An 18,076-nucleotide genomic window follows, 5' to 3' on the forward strand; every position below is an offset into this window, starting at 1 on the left:
CCCCACAAGAACAACTTATTAGAAGCTCTGTGACCTTTTAAGGAAAATCTAGATGATTGAAAAGTTAAATAAAGGCCAACTTTGACTAATTAGGAGTAAAGTGATAAACAAAATGGGGGAAATGGCACAGCAGAAAGGACTTATCCATGATAGGCTTGGCAAACAGCAGGAAGTCAGGACTTGGTATGCTCTGTATCTATGTACAAATCAGTGAAGGCAGAGACAGGCTAATTCCTGCACCTAACTGACAGCCAATCCAGCTGGATAAGTGCTGGTTTACACTATGCTGAAAACAAGCTCAAACCTCTGGTCTCAGATAGTAATGTGAAATTACTGAAGAAGATGCCTGACATTTACTTTTGTCCCTACATGTAGATATACATGTGCTTGAGTATCTAAAAACACAGAGAAACATACATCCAGATAAACAAAGAATACTGAAGAAAACACATGCAATAATTCACCATTCCTCATTTAAATTAAATTCATGAATGGTAGAGTGCTAAATGCAATAGAAATGTATGAATTAAAAGATACCATATATACACACGTAGAACTGAAAAATACAACTTTAGAAAAAAATTAACCTTTCAGGTGATTTTAACAGTAGACTACATACAAATCATACATCATTGATATATGTAAAAATTAACCAACAAATCAAAAGACCTCAACATAAAACCAGAGACACTAAGTCACTTAGAAGAAAAAGTGGGGAAGAGCCTAGAACATATTGACACAGGAGACAACTTCCTGAACAGAACACCAACAGCCCAGACATTAATGTCAACAATTAATAAATGGGACCTCATGAGGCCAAGAAGCTTCTGTAAGGCAGGAGACACTGTCAAGAGAACAAAGTGACAGCCTACAAACTGGGAAAAGATCTTCACCAACCCTATATCTGACAAAGGTCTAATATCCAAAATATATAAAGAACTCAAGAAATTAAACACTACCAAACCAAATAACCCAATTGAGAAATGGGGCTTGGAACTTTCTAACTCCTGATAATATCAATATTCTGATCTCCTCTGCTGGTGAATTATAATTTTAAAGACTTTAAGGAGGACAATAAATTGAAAATATTTACAGACATCTTAGAAATTAAAAAATAAATTATCAGAGTTAGATGTGGAACTTGAAGATGTGTGTGAATTCCTGTACTCTTTGGATGAGCCTTTAATGAATGAGTTGAGCTGATTCAGCATATCTGACAACAAGGATTTTATCCCTGAAGCCCACATGGTAGAAAACCAACAGCCACCTGTTTTTCTCTGACTGCCACATGTGTGCTGTATCATGTATGTATGTCTTATATAAACCTACCTACATATTGACACACTCAAAGGAAAACTAAATACATAGAATTAACAAAGTATGTTTTCTTTATTGCATGCACATTATAATTATATGTGCATATATTTGGTCTATGTAGATTCTAATAGTGACTATGTGTCATTATTATTGACATCCTTTTCTTTTCTCCTTTTACTCTATTCTTTTTGATTAAAGCCAAATCCTGTAATTCTAGGATTCTACCTAATCTCAGGACACTGATCATTTGGTTTTATGATGGGTACATCTTAATGTGTGTAATCTTGTGGCCTTCCTGTATAACACTATATACTACTTAGTGAATCTGAGACATGAGACTCCAGTGGCTGGACCACAGCTCATATGCTAAGAGCACTTTCTGTACAACCCACAGTCAGCGTTTTGGCAACAAGTAGAAATATCCACTGGAAGATCATTGATTCGGCCTTTACTCCTTAGTGACAAGTGATGTCCTACCACCTGTTCCCATGTGTAATGCTGTCAGGGTTTTACTGGAGGCTGGGAGATGCAGTGTCTGGCAGGTGGGCCGTTCTAGAAACAGCCCTGCACAGCAGAAAGGGAGAATAAATCTGAGCAGTTTAGCCAGCATTCTCTGCTACAATTAATGCATTCAATGAGGCAAATTACGATCTCCATACAAAGTAAGTGCACTGCCTCCACATTTAAACTCTCTAAATGTTACTTAATCTATGCCTTCTCATCTGCTCTTCCCTAAAGTCAGCCCTTAAATTGTGCCTATTTATTTAATTGCACAATATAAATTTTGTACCGCTTCAATGTATAAGGAGGTTCTCTCTAAAAGTTTTAATTGCCTGTAATTTTTCAGAGGAAAGAACCTATCTGTCTGCCTCTAATTTATCTCACTCTTATTTGGTGTACAAATTTGATTTTTTTCCTATTTTCTGAACTTAAATGAAAGATTAAAATCATATATCTAGAATATACGCATATATCTGACAATGACTCTAATCATTTTTACATTTTTTTTTTCATTTTCAAGTAATTTTTTACCTTGGTATGTTTGTGTATTTCACGTACAAATTTTCAACATAACCTATTTTCTTTTCGGGTTCTTGCTTTTTAAACATACACATTTGCTTCATCTTTCCTTATTGTATTTTTGTTGTTGTTATTGTTTTTGTTCTCTTTGAGACCGGCTCTTTTCCTGAGAGGAAATGGAGCAGCAATGGTTCTAGGGGTGAGGGGAGGTGGTCAGAAGCTGAGAGGAGTGAAGGAAAGGAAAACTGGGAATGAGATGTATTGTATGCGAGAAGAATCTATTTTCAATAAAAAATAAAAAATAAAACTGCCCTTTTAAAATGTATCCCTTATAAACAGTATGTTTGCAGACAACTGCTGCATATGACCCCATTTATCATCCTTCTTATTCTTACCATAGTACGGACACATGATATTTACGACAAAATTTAATCCCAGCACTTGGGAGGGAGAGGCAGGCTGATCGCTGTGAGTTCAAGGCCAGTCTAGTCTGCAAGGCAAATCTACGGCAGTCACGTCACGATTAACACAGAGAAACTGTCTCAGAAAAATGGCATCTGTGATTTGTTTGTTTGTTTGTTTGTTTGTTTTCGAGACAGAGTTTCAAACAAATCATGGATGCCATTTTTCTTCTACTGGTTGTTTTTTGTTTGTTTGTTTGTTTGTTTTTGTTTGTTTGTTGTTTGTTTTGTGAGACAGGGTTTTCTTCCACGGGTTTTACGTTATGATTTGCAAAAAGAACTGGGACATAAAAAACACCGCAACAACACACTTCTCAAACAACTGGCTCCATCTATAGCCCTGGCAGCATCCTCTACTAAGTGTCACAGCGCCTCCCATGGTGAACTCTATGACAGCCCTTCCTTAGGCCAGTTTCACTTATTGTTCTAAATATCGTTACAGGATGATGTCGGATATCTCCTTTTCCTGCTTCTCAACATTTTCAGTGTTCTATTCCAAACTTCCTAATAATTGATGTCTTCTAAAAACACAAAGTTCCCAAAATATTGTCATTGTAAAAATTATCTATCACAAGTTAAAAATCACACTCTATGGAAACAACACTGAATCTTGTTTGTTTTTTGTGGTTTTTTGGGGGGAGGGGCCTTAAAATATTTCATATACATTTGGGATGAAATCTATGATGTTTCTGTCTTTAATCAATGGATTATCATACATCACATTATGGTATTAATGACATCAAAATACTAGTGTAATAAGGAGTCATTAATGAAAAGTAATAATCACATGAATTGGACTGGCAAATCTTAGCAAAATATGAATATTGAACAATGTATGGAAGGGCAAGAGAGATGCCCAGCAGGTATAAACACTTCCTACCATACTTAATAACCTGAGGCCCATCTGGCTTGTGGTCCTTTGAACCCCACACATTCTCATATGCCCAACCCCTTACACTCATATAAATAAATAATACAAAAATTTTTATACATTAATTTTTAATGTAGGAAAAAAGTTACAAAATTGTGAGTAGAATAAGAAATATTTATATTTTAATACCTTGGTGATCTTTATTTACTTATATATAACTCTACTGTTCATGTAAATCTGTCTTTGTGAGTGAGTGTGTGCTTGTATTGGATGTACACACCTCTGCAAAGCCCTAACTCCGTTTTTAGCTCCTAGGAACCTGAGTTACATACTTTTACACCTAATTTTCTACAGGGTGCTGAGAAAAAAATCTCTGAACAACTTTCTTACCTCTACATTCCAACATTTAACTGTGTAGGAGACATAAAGAGGCAAGGTTGATAGAAATTAAATGACATTACACAATTCTTAATCATAATATTTTATAATTTGTTTTCGCAGTAATTGTGTGTTTATATTATTTTCTTACTTAACATAGCTATATTTTTCAAGGCCAAAATGTTACTAAGTAATAGGTGTGACAAAGCTTAATCTTTCCCATATAGGTGCTTATGGGAAAACTTCAAAAATGAACAGTTGTTTCAGAACCTAACATCAGTTGACAAGGCATCTTGTTCAGGGTTTGTGGAAAATACAAGAAACTGCATTTTCATTCTCCTTATAATTTATTATTATTTTTTATTATGCGTATGATCATATTTGTGTGAGCATGTGTATGTATATGTGTGTATATATATGTATATGTATGTATTTCTGTGTGGGTGTCTATGTGTGTGTATCTGTGATTGTATTTGAGTTCATATATATGACTGTGTGTCTGTGTGTGTCTGTGTGTGTGTGTGTGTGTGTGTGTGTGTGTGTGTGTGTATGTGTATGTATGTATGTACAAGCACATATTAGCACAGGTAGAATAACAAGCCCAGTTTCCAAGAGTCACTTCTCTCCTTCAGCTGTAGGTTTTGGCTATTAGGCCTGTGCACCAAGCCTGTGTCCACTGAGTAATCTCTCTGTCACTAGATAGATATGCCCAGGATTCTTTTTTTTTAATCTCTTCTTTTTTTATTAATTTATTCATTTTACATCTCAATTGTTAGCCCATCCCTTGTATCCTCCTATTCCTCCCTCCCTCCCACTTTCCTCCTACTCCTCTCCCCTATGTCTGTGACTGAGGGGGACCTCCTCCCCCTGTATATGCTCTTAGGGTATCAAGTCTCTTCTTGGTAGCCTGCTATCCTTCCTCTGAGTGCCTCCAGACCTCCCCATCCAGGAGACATGGTCAGAAACGGGGAACCAGAGTTCCTGTGAAAGTCACGTCTCATTCTCCACTCAATGGTGGAGAATGTCCTGTCCATCGGCTAGCAGCATTCGATTCTTCTTCTTACATGTTAATGTTGTCTTTATAAAATTATGTGTCTTCTCTCTTAATCTATCTATCATACAAATAGAGATTATATTTGTTTAATAATAAGCTTCATGACACAACAACTAGACAGTTATTACTCTATTCTTAACCCTCCAAACTAACCCAGTTTCCTACCACATATATCTCAGAGATGGCTGCATCTTGTCGCTTTCCCTGCTACAGCTCACTCCTGATGTCTCTTGGAACTCTCCCGTGGCTGAATCCCATATTTTCTGCTCTAACTCTTCTTTCCTTGGCTGGCAGGAAGTCCATCCCTATTCTCTCTCCTGCTCAGTGATTGGCTGTAAGCTCCTTTCTTGGCATACCAAAGGAAAATAGGTGAACAGTGTTTACACAACATTGAGTCAGGAGATTCTCAGACAAGAATTTCAACTAGATAATTGGGGTGTCATTCAAAAATCAGCATATGAATTACACAATCATGTTATGCCTACACTTGAATATAAATGAAGCAAATTATCACCCTTTGAAGGTTAAGTTTTATATATGCATGCATGTGTGTGGATACATATACATCTGAATAAAATTGTTATTGTTATGAAAATAACATTTAGAAAAATTCAAAAAGTTGTTTTCTTTAGTGTGCAAAATGTTCTAAATAACTCTAAAATCATGCTAGTCATTTGAAGACAACAATATTTGTAACTTGAGGTAAAACAAAATGTGAATCCCTTAACTAAAAATAAGAGCTTAAATAGCTATACCCTAAGTATACAGATAGAAAACAATCTTTGTGTTGGACAATTCATATATACAGCAATTTCCCTTGTAGTATGATAATGTAAAATCTTCCTTTTGTTGAGAGCTGGAAATGGATGCTATCTTGAAGTCTTAGGATCAAAAGGTACAATACTGTACTTTAATATAGGTGAAATTCTAAGACTCAACAGCAATGAAAAGACTACAAATGAATTCTTCACCCTGGGTATTACTGACAAAAAGGATTAAATAAATATGTTTGATTTCTTTTCTGTCTTTTGGAGCATAAGCTCACTACAGTAATACAATAAAGCTTTAGATTCTTTTGGAGTATATTGCCAAACTCTTATCTAATGTAAATTGATATTTAACAACTTTTTTCCAATTCCTGGGAGGATTTTGCACTTTTAAAAATCAATCTCTCTTTCAACAGTGCTAAAGTTAGTTTGCCTACTATGTATTTTATATGCAGGAAAAAAATGTATTTTCCCTCTGGCTTCTGCTATGTTGTTCTCTCCCACTCCTAACTCTTATTCTATTTATTTGCAGTCGTGTTTATCATTCAGTAGCATGATTATGAATATAATCTTTTACATACCCATCATTCTGAAATGTATTGTGCTTGTGATTGGGGCTCAAGGATCAAAGCTGAGGACTAGTGAAGACTAGAAGATGCTCTCATCCCAATCAACTGTTTCCAAATGGAGGAAAATAAAAGGTAAGTGAAAAATGAGTTTTGCTCCTAATGAGAAAATACATGTTGAGATAACAAACCTTATAATTTGTAGTGACTCATGTCTCTCATCCATTTCCTCTCATATCATAACTTACACTAAATCCATCAGATCTTGCACAGTTCTTTGAACATATCAACAGTAGATACTTTTCTCATGTTAATGGCCCCTCCCTTAAAGCTCTACTCTCAAGTTCAGCAAAATAAAGACAAAAGTATAAAAGTACTTTAAAAGGTTGGTGTATAAGAACCCTCTTCTTATTTGATTGAAACACGTACGTTTTAATACTTAAACTATTAATACTCAAAAGATCCTAAAGGGTGTTTTTAGAAGTGTCATTTAAAGAAAATAGCAAGAGAGATGTCCTCAATTTGCCAAGGGTCAAGGATTTGTTCAATAGTTAGACCTTTCCGAAGACCCTAGACTTTGTATTTCCTAGTCCCATGACTAGAACTAAAAGTTAAAATTGATTCAATTCCATTGAAGAAGGAAGAAACTAACTCATAAAATTATACAGCTCAGAGGTCTTCATAGGTCAGCTAACCAATCCCCTTTTCTGAAATACTGCTGGAAGCAAATATATTGATTCGGGGAGCCAATGTTTGAGTACGTTTTGTTGAACTACCCAGACTTTCTACATAAAGCAAAAAAAAGAGAACTGACCTGTATCTCAGTAATTATTTTGCCATAAAATATTTTGTGATAAGCTCTTAGGGCACAATAAATTTACCTCTTATGATTTTATCTAATATGTCTGACTGTGTCACATGAGAAACTTAAGCAGTTGTCTACATAATATTTTTCTTTTCAAGTTGATTTTATTTTTTCTCCTAAATTTATCACATCAAAACTTATTCTATTTGGTTTGGTGTACTAGCTCATGTCTGTACTTCTGATAACAAGCTTAAGTCTAGTATGAGATAAATATTAAGATCTTATCTCAGAAAAATGGTTTAACAACAACAACAAAGAAACAAATATCATTTTATAGAGAATTCGTTATCATTATCTATAGTTACATATATTTGTAAAAGTATCTTTTATTCATCTGATTTAATTGCCCTCTCAGAGGGATACTGCCTCTATCTGTCAACCTTGGCCTATTCCTTGAAACTTCTAGCCTCTGTACAATCTTACCTAGGCCTAGAATATTTTCAGTCTCTGGCACTTGCTGCTGAATAAGCTCACCCTTTCTTGTTCTTTCTTATTCTTTTAGCTGTTCTGGCTCAAAACTCTTCTCCAAGCTGACTCATTCAATCTAGCTTATCTCTCCTTCTCATTGAATTGCTCTGCTTGGAAAAACTGCCTCTGAACTCTACAAACTGAACTGCATGAACTCAACTGTACTCTGCTCGAAAATTCTACAGTACTCTCCTTCTGTACTGTTTGTCTTTTCTACTGCATTGCACGTCTATCTGTTTCTCACTTCCTCTCTATTGTCTGTCTCTTTCTACTCTGGATGCTCTTAAATAGCTTCTCTTTTCTATTTGTTCTCCTGAGAGTTGGGTGCATCCTCTCTGACTCACTCTGTCAAGCATTTCTCTAATTTGTCACTTTGTCTGCCTGTCAATTAGACATCATTTTCAAACATTGAAGCTTCTGTCTAGGAACTAACCTTGCCTTCATTGTTTGGGGTTAAAGATGTGTACTGACAGTATCTTGTTATTCCAACCAGATCTGACTGTAATCCAGAGTGTGTCTGCATTTCAGCAGGATCACATGGTCCTAGAAGATCTTTGGATGTGATCCCTTGCCAGAGCAACTATGTTTCTTAATTAAAATTCCTCTACACTTGATACCCTATGAGCATATACAGGGGGAGGAAATCCCCCTCAGGAACAGTCATAGGGGAGGAGAATAAGGGGAAAATGGGAGGGAGGGAAGAATAGGAGGATACAAGGGATGGGATAACCATTGAGATGTAACAAGAATAAATTAATAAAAAAATTCCTCTACATATAACTATCATTTCTCCATATTTATAGAAATAATTTATAAGTAGAGTAAAATTCTCACTTTTTTTTTAAAATTCTGTGACTGCCAAACTTGATATCAAGTGTAAGAAACAGAAAAACATAGTATCATAAGACAATAGTAGACAGCAGTTAGACTACTCAGGGCATTAGACATTGTGATAAAATCTCCAATCTAGTAAAACTTATGAAGATGTCTTTTGGATGTAAAGCACTGACTTTCTGTGATGTGGAGAGTAGATAGGAGTGCTTGTGAGCAAGTATGAGGGCCTAAACCTAAAGACCAAGAATGCTTGGGGAAAAAAAAGGTGGATGTGCTTACATGCCTGTAACCTAACACCTGGCAGATCATGTGGGCCTGCTGACAGCCAGCCCAGTTCTTATAATAGTGAGAGGAAGCTGAAGAAGTTAATACAGGAATAACCAAGGTATGTTGGGCAAGAAAAGGCCTTGATATATTTATATTATGTAATATTCTAATCATTCTTTTCTAATACATCCCACTCAGAGCCTCCCCTCTTTCCAGTCAATCTTCCCCAACCTCCCCTTTCCAACAGAGCTTCTACTATTTCCTTTTCTATTTCTGTTCAGAAAAGCCAGGCTTCTCCATGATATCAACTGAAGACAGCATAACAAGATGAAATATGGCTAGGTACAAAGTCTCATATAAAGATTGAATAGGGCAACCCATTAAAAGGGAAAAGCTCCCCCAAACAGACAAAAGAATCAAAACCACACCACTTCTATTGTTAGCAGTTGAACCAAAAACAGTCTAAATCACAGCAATTATGCAGAGGTCTGAATTAGAATTACTGAATTTATATTCACTTTACATGAGAATGTATATAGATGCAAAAAAAATTAATTGAAAGCTAATAAGTCCTACAAATTGCTATGTGGAAGCCATGTGCTTGTGCACATCATTTTTCATGCCATGATTTGAGATGGTGGAAGCAGACTTTAGTTTGAAGCTAGTCTGAGCTATTGTCAGGATTCTAAAATTCTAGACGCTGAGAAACAAACAGACATGTTAATTTAATTAAGTTCACTACTTTCATAGTAACAAGAATTACTTTGATGTAATATTTACAGTTTGTCAACTGACTCATCAACAATGGTATTATTTTATGCTTAGATTAAGTTCTGAGCTTCAGTAAGACTGACATTGTTGACGTGGTTCTGAAAGACTACATTGAGTGTCCTGACATGAGCCTTTAGTGACAGTGGCTTCTGAAATGCCAAACCTCAAATTGGGTGGGAGGCTCAAAATTCGCTTCTTGATTTACTTACTCTCTGAATTGGCCTAGCCCATTTTAACAAGACACTATGAAATTTGGAAATATTCTCACAAAAGAGATTCACTTCTTACAATTCTAGAGTCTGAGATTCCACGTTCATGGCCAATTGCAGATTTAGTGTCTGAGGACTGCTCTCTTTCTGGCTTTAGAGAGCATATTCTCACTGTGACATCACATTCTGGAATTGGCAAGAAAGATCATTCTCAAGCCAATTAGAATGAGACAGCCCATTCATGAGAGACATGACCATAGGATAGTTTTAACTCCTGAGGTCCTGATGACATCATTTTGACTTTGAGGAACTCAGGTGTGAATTTGGAGAGAAGAATGAGTATTCACACCTTAGCATAACATGAAATATATGAATTTCCATAAGAAGTACCAGGGAGATTGAATCAATCAAAGCTGCAAATTAATCCTCTTTTTGTTTATTTGTGTGTTATGTTTTGTTTTTCTAGACAGGGTTTCTCTGTTACACAGAGCCCTGGCTCTCCTGGACTCTCTTTGTAGAACAGGGTGACCTCAAACTCACAGAAATCCACCTGCCTCGGCTGCTCAAGTGCTGAGAGGTATGCCCCACCACACCCATGAATCAATCCTCTTACTAAGACATGAAGTAGCACAACTTAAGTGAATTCAATGCAGACTAATCACACCAGACTACATTTTTTTAAGTAATAGTGCTTAAAAAGTAAATTGTTCCTTTGAATAGTTTCTAACTCTTCCTTTGCTTGATTTTTTTTTTACTTTATAAATACAAAAACAAAAAAACAAAAAAATAAAAAAGTAAAAAATAAGTACAGATTGCATCCATTTAACAGTCTATTTCTCAGACTTTGGGGAATGATTGGGAATGGTATTATATAAGTATAGTGTGTGTGTATATATATATTATAAATTTCATCATCATTTTCTCTTTGCCTATAGGTAGTGTTTTGAATTATATTATAGGGAATCAATAAAAGAATATGCTATATAAAGTAGTGTAAGCGTCTAAAAAGTCATTTTAAACACTCATCTGTGGACACTCAATTGAAATTCTTACTGTAAATATGTGAATTCAAAACATAGTCTTATCAATTAGTCTATTTTTAATCACAAGAATATATATCTTGGGTTTTGCAAATAGATATGATTCTATAGAAAGGTAAGGTAAAATAGTTGGATAAGGTCTTCAGAAACCTCAGAGACATTCAGAATATGACATTTAAAGATGTTTTATGTTTTATTATTTTAAAAATTCATTGACAATGAGACAAGTTAACTCCTAGAAACACCCAGCCTATCTCAAAGAATATGATGAGCATCAAAGAACCTGCTTATAGACATACTTTCAAATGAGACAAACAAGCCACTGGGCACAATGTCCTCATTTTTTACCACAGACAGAATTCTGCCTAAAAAAGGGCAACCTTGGATGCAGGCAGAGTCAATGGATAAATTCTGCCAAGACAAGGTAAGCAAGTCCTCAATATTTCCTGCCTCACAAATATGTCTGTCTGATATTTTGGGCCAGAAGGCTGAAGATATTGCTCCAATATTATAGAGAGTCTTGGGTGACTATTCAGGTAGAAATCTGTCTCTGTCATCTTCTCATTTGGAAAGATACTAACCTGCACTCACTGGATACACAGGTAATTAATTTTATTTCTATTCAGGTCTCTGATGGGGTTGAAGATCAGATAGTTTAGTTTTGCAATTAAGCTTAGTTGTTTTGAGGTGAAAAAGTTTTTAGGTCTAGATAGATGTTTTAAGTTGATAATGAAGAGATATGATAGAGACTGATTTACATTCAGAATTTTAGATGTGCCAAGATAGGAAAGATGTTTTCTTCAAGGTTGCCAAATACAAATTGCCAAAACACTATATATATAAAATTTATATATTTCCTGATTGTTTTGTGTTTCTTATTGCTGTAGGTAGTTTATTGTATATATGTGTAATAATATAAATGTATATGTAAAGAATAAAAAACAAAATCAATTGGTGAAGAATGTTTGTTTAAATAATTTCAGCATTTGCTTTGCAATGCTATGCAAGTGTACCTCTGTTCTTCAATATGATGTGATATGTGAGCCACTCAGAGTTCCTAAAAAAATTACTAGTAGAAAACACTGGTCTGAAAAGCAGAGAGAGAGAGAGAGAGAGAGAGAGAGAGAGAGAGAGAGAGAGAGAGAGAGAGAGATCATACTTATTTCATGTTCAGAATATTTAACTAATCAGTAGTCAAATGGTAAATATAGTAATATATTATCCATTGTTCACAGTTTATGTTTAAGTATGTGGGTGAATTTGTGAATGAGGTTTTTGGAGTAAATTTTGCACTGTACAATCCTTACTGTTTTCCCATAACTTTGACAACAAGAAGGATATCATATGGCATCTGTGCTGGCTATGTGCTTTCATATAAAGCACTAAAAGAATATAACCAATGTATTCAATTTTAAGTAAACAACAGTGTTGTAGGTTTTTTTTTTTACCAATATTGGCTAATAATGTTTTTATTATTAAGCAGTATTTTCTAACTCACTAACAGTTAATCAAGACACAGACACATATTATATTTTAAAATAGCCTTAGTTAACCTGGGGCAGGGAAGATATCAATCCGCTAAACTGCTTCCCTTGGTGGGGCAGGTATCCACTCCCATGCCATCTGCTTCTAATAATTTCTGTCAAGCTACTTCCCATCCGTAATCCCAAATGCTTGCTAATTATAACCATGAGGGCCAAGTCTCCGTCTCCATCCACACCTGCCATGTGCTTCTCCTCCTCCTAACCCATGGCACAGCCTCTTTATCCTCTCCTCTCCTCTGGTCTCATCTCTCCTCCTCCCATGATTCTCTCTCTCTCGGTCTTCCTAAGGCCTGGAACCTCAGCCATGCCTAGCTCATTTGCCCTGCCCAGGTGTGGTGCCCTTTTATTGATCAGTTTAGGCTCTTAGGAAAAGTACAGGTAGGCCAGTGGTAACAAACATTATTAGTATCAAAATATATCAGACCAACCTCCAACACAACAGTATGGTTTCCTCTTAATGAGAAACATAATATGTTAAGAAAATATTCAATTTGGGGAAAAGATATTTTAACAAGAAAAAATATTATGCAATCCTGTAGCAGTTCAGGCCATAGGTAATTCTGAACCAACAAGGTTTGGAAGATCAAATATATTCCTAAATTCTCAGCAAAATAAGTAGTCTATTTTTCTTGTGACCAAAGATGATTAATATTGTAAATCCTAAAACAGAGAAGAAATTCATTGTTACCATTTCTTTAAATGTTATTAGATTTTCATTAAAATTAAAGTTTTGAGCCAAACATGGTGGCGCAAGTCTTTAATCCCGGCATTTGGGAGGCAGAGGTAGGTGGATCATTGTGAGTTCGAGGCCAACCTGGTCTACGTAGCAGGTCCAGGACAGCCAAGGCTACACAGAGAAACCTTATCTCAAAAAACAAAACAAAACAAAACAAAACAAAAACACACCCACACATACAAAAATAAGTTAAGTTAAATTAAGTTAAAGGTTTGTATAGAAGTTTCCAAGTTTAACGACTAGGTCTCCTGACTATATTCCTCATTTTGAAACAAGAAATAAAACATAAATCAAAATATTGACAAATTAATCACATTGTTATGGTTAGTTTAGTAGTGTGGCCTAATGAATATTTACTATTAGGCTAATTATCATCACGTTGGTATTTTCTAAACCACTATCAAAGAGTGAAAACCCAGACACCTTATGTTTATAGCAAGCGTTCACCCAGGGCAGGGCAAACATTGCCCCCTAAGCTGTCCTCCAATAACACCCAGTCTCCATCCCATTCCATCAACTTCTCTTAGTTTGTATTTGGTTCACCTCCCATCCGTAGTCCCAAAATACTTGCTAATGTTCTCCATCTCTTGTCGTGAAGAATTTCAGAATTCCTCTTCCTGGCCCACACGGCTCTATTCCCATCCCATAGTAATCTCTTCCTTCTTCCGCCATCCCAGCCCCTTCTTGCCTTTTTCCCAAGATTTTTTTTTTCTGTCTTCCAAAGCCGAAAACCTTAACCACACCTATCCCATTTGCCTGCTCAGGTGTATCAGCTTTTTATTGGTCCAAACAGGAATAAGATTTTAGGCAAGGTTACAAAGCATTTTGGGGGACATTAAAAGACATAAAGCATCCAAGTACATCAGTCCAACCTCCAACATAACATCACGACAGAGACCATCCTTGTTAGGTTACAGATTTTCTATCCCTTAGTTTATCTGCTTTATTTGTGTTCTTCCTGCATGCCAATATTATGACAATCTAAAGTACAAAAGTTTAAAATTTGATTATATTCAAATTTTTTTATTAATTTATTCTTGTTACATCTCAATGGTTATCCCATCCCTTGTATCCTCCCATTCTTCCCTCCCTCCCATTTTCCCCTTATTCCCCTCCCTTATGACTGTTCCTGAGGAGGATTTCCTCCCCATGTATATGTTCATAGGGTATCAAGTCCCTTCTTGGTAACCTGCTGTCCTTCCTCTGAGTGCCACCAGGTCTCCCCCTCCAGGAGACATGGTCAAAGGTGAGGCACCAGAGTATGTGAGAAAGTCATATCCCACTCTCCACTCTACTGTGGGGAGTGTTCTGTCCATTGTCTAGATCTGGGTAGGGGTTTAAGGTTTACCACCTGTATTGTCCTTGGCTGGTGCCTTAGTTTGAGCAGGACCGTTATCAATATTTTCTATTATAGCCAACCAAAACATGATTTGTTGAATTTAACCACAAGTAGAATTTATCCTTTTAAATTTTCATACCCTTACTAATATTAGATAAGTATGGAATAACAGATGTGTCTACATTTTCTAATGCAAGACATGTTCTAAATAAAAATAGACTCAGGACTGCTCTCTGTTTTTTGGGGGGAGGAATGGTTTGGGAAAATTCAGTATGGTTTTAAAAATGAATACTTTTATAGTTTTACATGTTTATTTTTACCAGACAAGCTGTCTACTTATCCTATTTTTTCTTATAAATTTGGTGTAATTTTACAGCTTTAAAACCCTCTCAATTCATTTAGTATAGGTATGACCAAGGTTCAGGTAATTCCTATCTCTACTCACTGTGCTAACTGAAGAGGTCTTTACATTTTAAGGAACAATTAAAGATAATTATATTCAAGGTAATTCTCCTTCACTTATGTTCACAAGAGACAGAATTATAAATGGCCTACAAACTTGTAGATGGATTACTTGAGGTGAATTAATTTATGTAAAATATTAAATGGAAATATATAACATTCTTTTATAATCTTCATCTGGAAACTGCTATTTATAGACTAATAATACATCACTAGACAACCCTGATATGGTGAACAACTGATACATTCCTCTGAGTTAGATATACAATCCCTTTTTTTCTTGTATTATTTCAAATTTAGTCTGGAATTAAGGCTCTTTTGTCAGCCTGGTTTCCTTAGTTACTGTGATGATAATGTTAGGATTTTTATTCAGAAGAAAAAACATTGAGTTAAACCTAATTTCTTTAAAACATTAAAAACAACAAAGTAAGAAATACATTTCACAGAACGCAGTAAATATTATATAAATACACCCAATGTGCACGATGTACACATTTGGTCACCTTAAATGAAACATAATGACTAGTAGAACAGGATATTCAGCTGAAGAAAAATAACCATACTTATTTAAGACACTAACATTATTATAGTAAAACATACTAAAATGGTACCAAAACATTTTTTGCTTAAATTTTTATTTATGAAAGAAAGATAATTCTCAACCATTGTTTAGGGCATTTGAGTTCACACTTTCATGAATTTGGACAGTTACTAGGTCACATACACTTCATGTTTAGTTAACAGCATCATAATAATTTATGTCCGTAGCACGAAACTCCTACAATGGCATTAACAAAAGGTTGAGCACTGCCTTTTGTTTTTGTAACATAGGGTCATGTGTAAGTTCAACTTACCACACTTTGAAACCATGACATGTGTACATCTAGGATAGATAAAGCATGGAAGGAGAGTTTTATGAATCGGTATCTAAGTGAAGTCACTGCAAATAGCCAGGCAGTAATGAACCCATAGTCCTGTACTGACCCTGAAGAAAACAAGGCCAATGGAAATATTAAAATTCCATTTTGGTGAAATTTACATAATATTTTGAAATTCTATGAGAGCTGGCTCTAAAATATAAAGAATCTGTTTTACAATTTACTGGATCTTACAGTGTCTGGATGTTCACATTTTCTGTTTAACCACAGGAAATCATTCCTTGAAGAGGCAAATGAAGAAGGAGCAAACAAAGTAAAAGACAGCACCAAATGCTTTGAAACGGGTTGCTTTCTGTGTTAACACAAAAGCTGATAAAGCAAGGATCTTTGAAATTCAGCAAGGCAGGGCATTTAAAATTAGTATATTTTAATCTCAGAAAAATTCATTTAAAAAAAGAATAAAAACAGTCTTTCACTAACATACACAGAACCTTTTGAATCTTTGTTGAAATCTATTGAAGCGACAGGGACTGCCATTGATTGATATCACAAATGCGTTCTCAGAAAGGAAGGAGAGTGACTTCTACACCACAGGGTTTAACATTGCTTTACAATTTTTGAAAAAGTTGATCAAACAAGAAGAAGCAATGTAGTTGAGCACCAAAAAATAAAGAAAAGTACTCATTAAAGAGTGTTCAGAAATGTACTGTCTTATTTGCTTTTCTACCGATGTGATGAGACAGCATGAACAAGGCAACTGATACAAGCAAGAACCTATTTGGAATTATGATTCCAATATGGTAATAGTCACTCACGGCAGGGAGCCATGGTTATAGGCAGTAGGCATTACAGCAAGAGGAGAAAGATGAAGGTTCATATCTTAAACTATAAGCACGAAAGAGAATTGAGGAGACGAGGATTGTCTTGTATCCTTAAACTTTCAAAACTTACCCTCAGTGTTATATTTCTTCTAATAAGGAAACATCTCTCAACCCTCCCTAAACAGTGTTATTACCAGCTGCGGACAAGGTGTTGAAATACCTGATACTACGGGGTGCATTTCTTGTTCAGACCAGCAGTCTGATATATAATTTTGTTTTTCTTCTAAGATGATTTTCTGTTAAATTTGTTAATATATTCACTTTACATAGTGACCACAGGCCCCTTCCTCCTCTTCTCTTAGTCCCTCCTTCTTATATTCTCCCTACATTTTTCCCAGAGAAGGAAGGCTCCTCTTCCCAGCCCACATCCCCCATGCCATGCAGCCCCACCACTTTATGTCACATCAGAACTAAGTGAGTCCTCTTCCACTGAGGCCAGACAAAGCTGGACAGGTGAGGAAAGTGTTTCCATAGTAGGGAATTGCATGCATGCTAGGGAGAGTCTCCACACCAGTTGCTAAGAGACCCACATGAAGAATGAGGTATTCATCAGCTCCAGGAGTGTAAGTGGCCTAAGTCCAGTTCATTATACACTCAGGTAGGTGGTTCAGTCTCTGTGAGCCTGAGGTTACATGTTGGTCTTCTCTCATGCTCGTGGATCAGTAGGATTAACATAGTAAAAATGGTGATCCTACCAAAAGCAATCTACAGATTCAATACAATCCCCATGAAAATACTAAGACAATTCTTTATAGACTTTGAAATAGCAATTGTTCCAACTTCATATGGAACAATTAAAAACGCAAGATAACAAAAACAATCCTACCCAACAGAAGAACTTCTGGAGGTATCAACATCCCCGATTTCAAGTTGTACTACAAAGCAATTGTAATAAAAACCACATGATATTGGCATAAAAACAGACAGGTTGATCAACAGGGTCTAATTGAAGAACCAGAAATAAGCCTACACACCTACAGACACTTGCTTTTTGACAAAAAGCCAAAACTGTACAGTGGAAAGAAAGAGCATCTTCAACAAATGGTGTTGGTCTAACTGGAAACATGCATGTGGAAGAATGAAATATATCCATATTCATCATCTTGCACAAAAGTTAGGTCCAAGCAGATGAAAGACATCAACATAAAACCAGATGAACTAAATGTAATAGCAGAGAAAGTGGGGAATAACCTTGATGCATTGGTACAGGAGATAGCTTCTGCACTAAAATCAACAATAATGGGACCTCACAAAACTGACAAGATTCTGTAAGGCAAAGGGCATGGTCAATAGGACAAAAAAAGAAGCCTGGAATTTGGGAAAAAATTCTTCACCAGCCCTATATCTG

At 35.8% G+C, this 18,076-nt stretch overlaps 1 long non-coding RNA gene across 1 annotated transcript; it reads right to left on the bottom strand.

The window, feature by feature from the left end:
* Window positions 1–4,944: 4,944 nt before the first annotated feature.
* Window positions 4,945–9,998, bottom strand: LOC311608966. The gene is made up of 3 exons (XR_014783204.1): window positions 9,928–9,998; window positions 6,450–6,542; window positions 4,945–5,159 (listed from the first exon to the last, which is right to left on the bottom strand). It is a non-coding gene; the product is annotated as an uncharacterized lncRNA (long non-coding RNA).
* Window positions 9,999–18,076: the final 8,078 nt, after the last annotated feature.

Source organism: Acomys minous (assembly GCF_964271855.1).
Source record: "Acomys minous genome assembly, chromosome: 11".
Lineage (NCBI taxonomy): Eukaryota > Metazoa > Chordata > Mammalia > Rodentia > Muridae > Acomys > Acomys minous.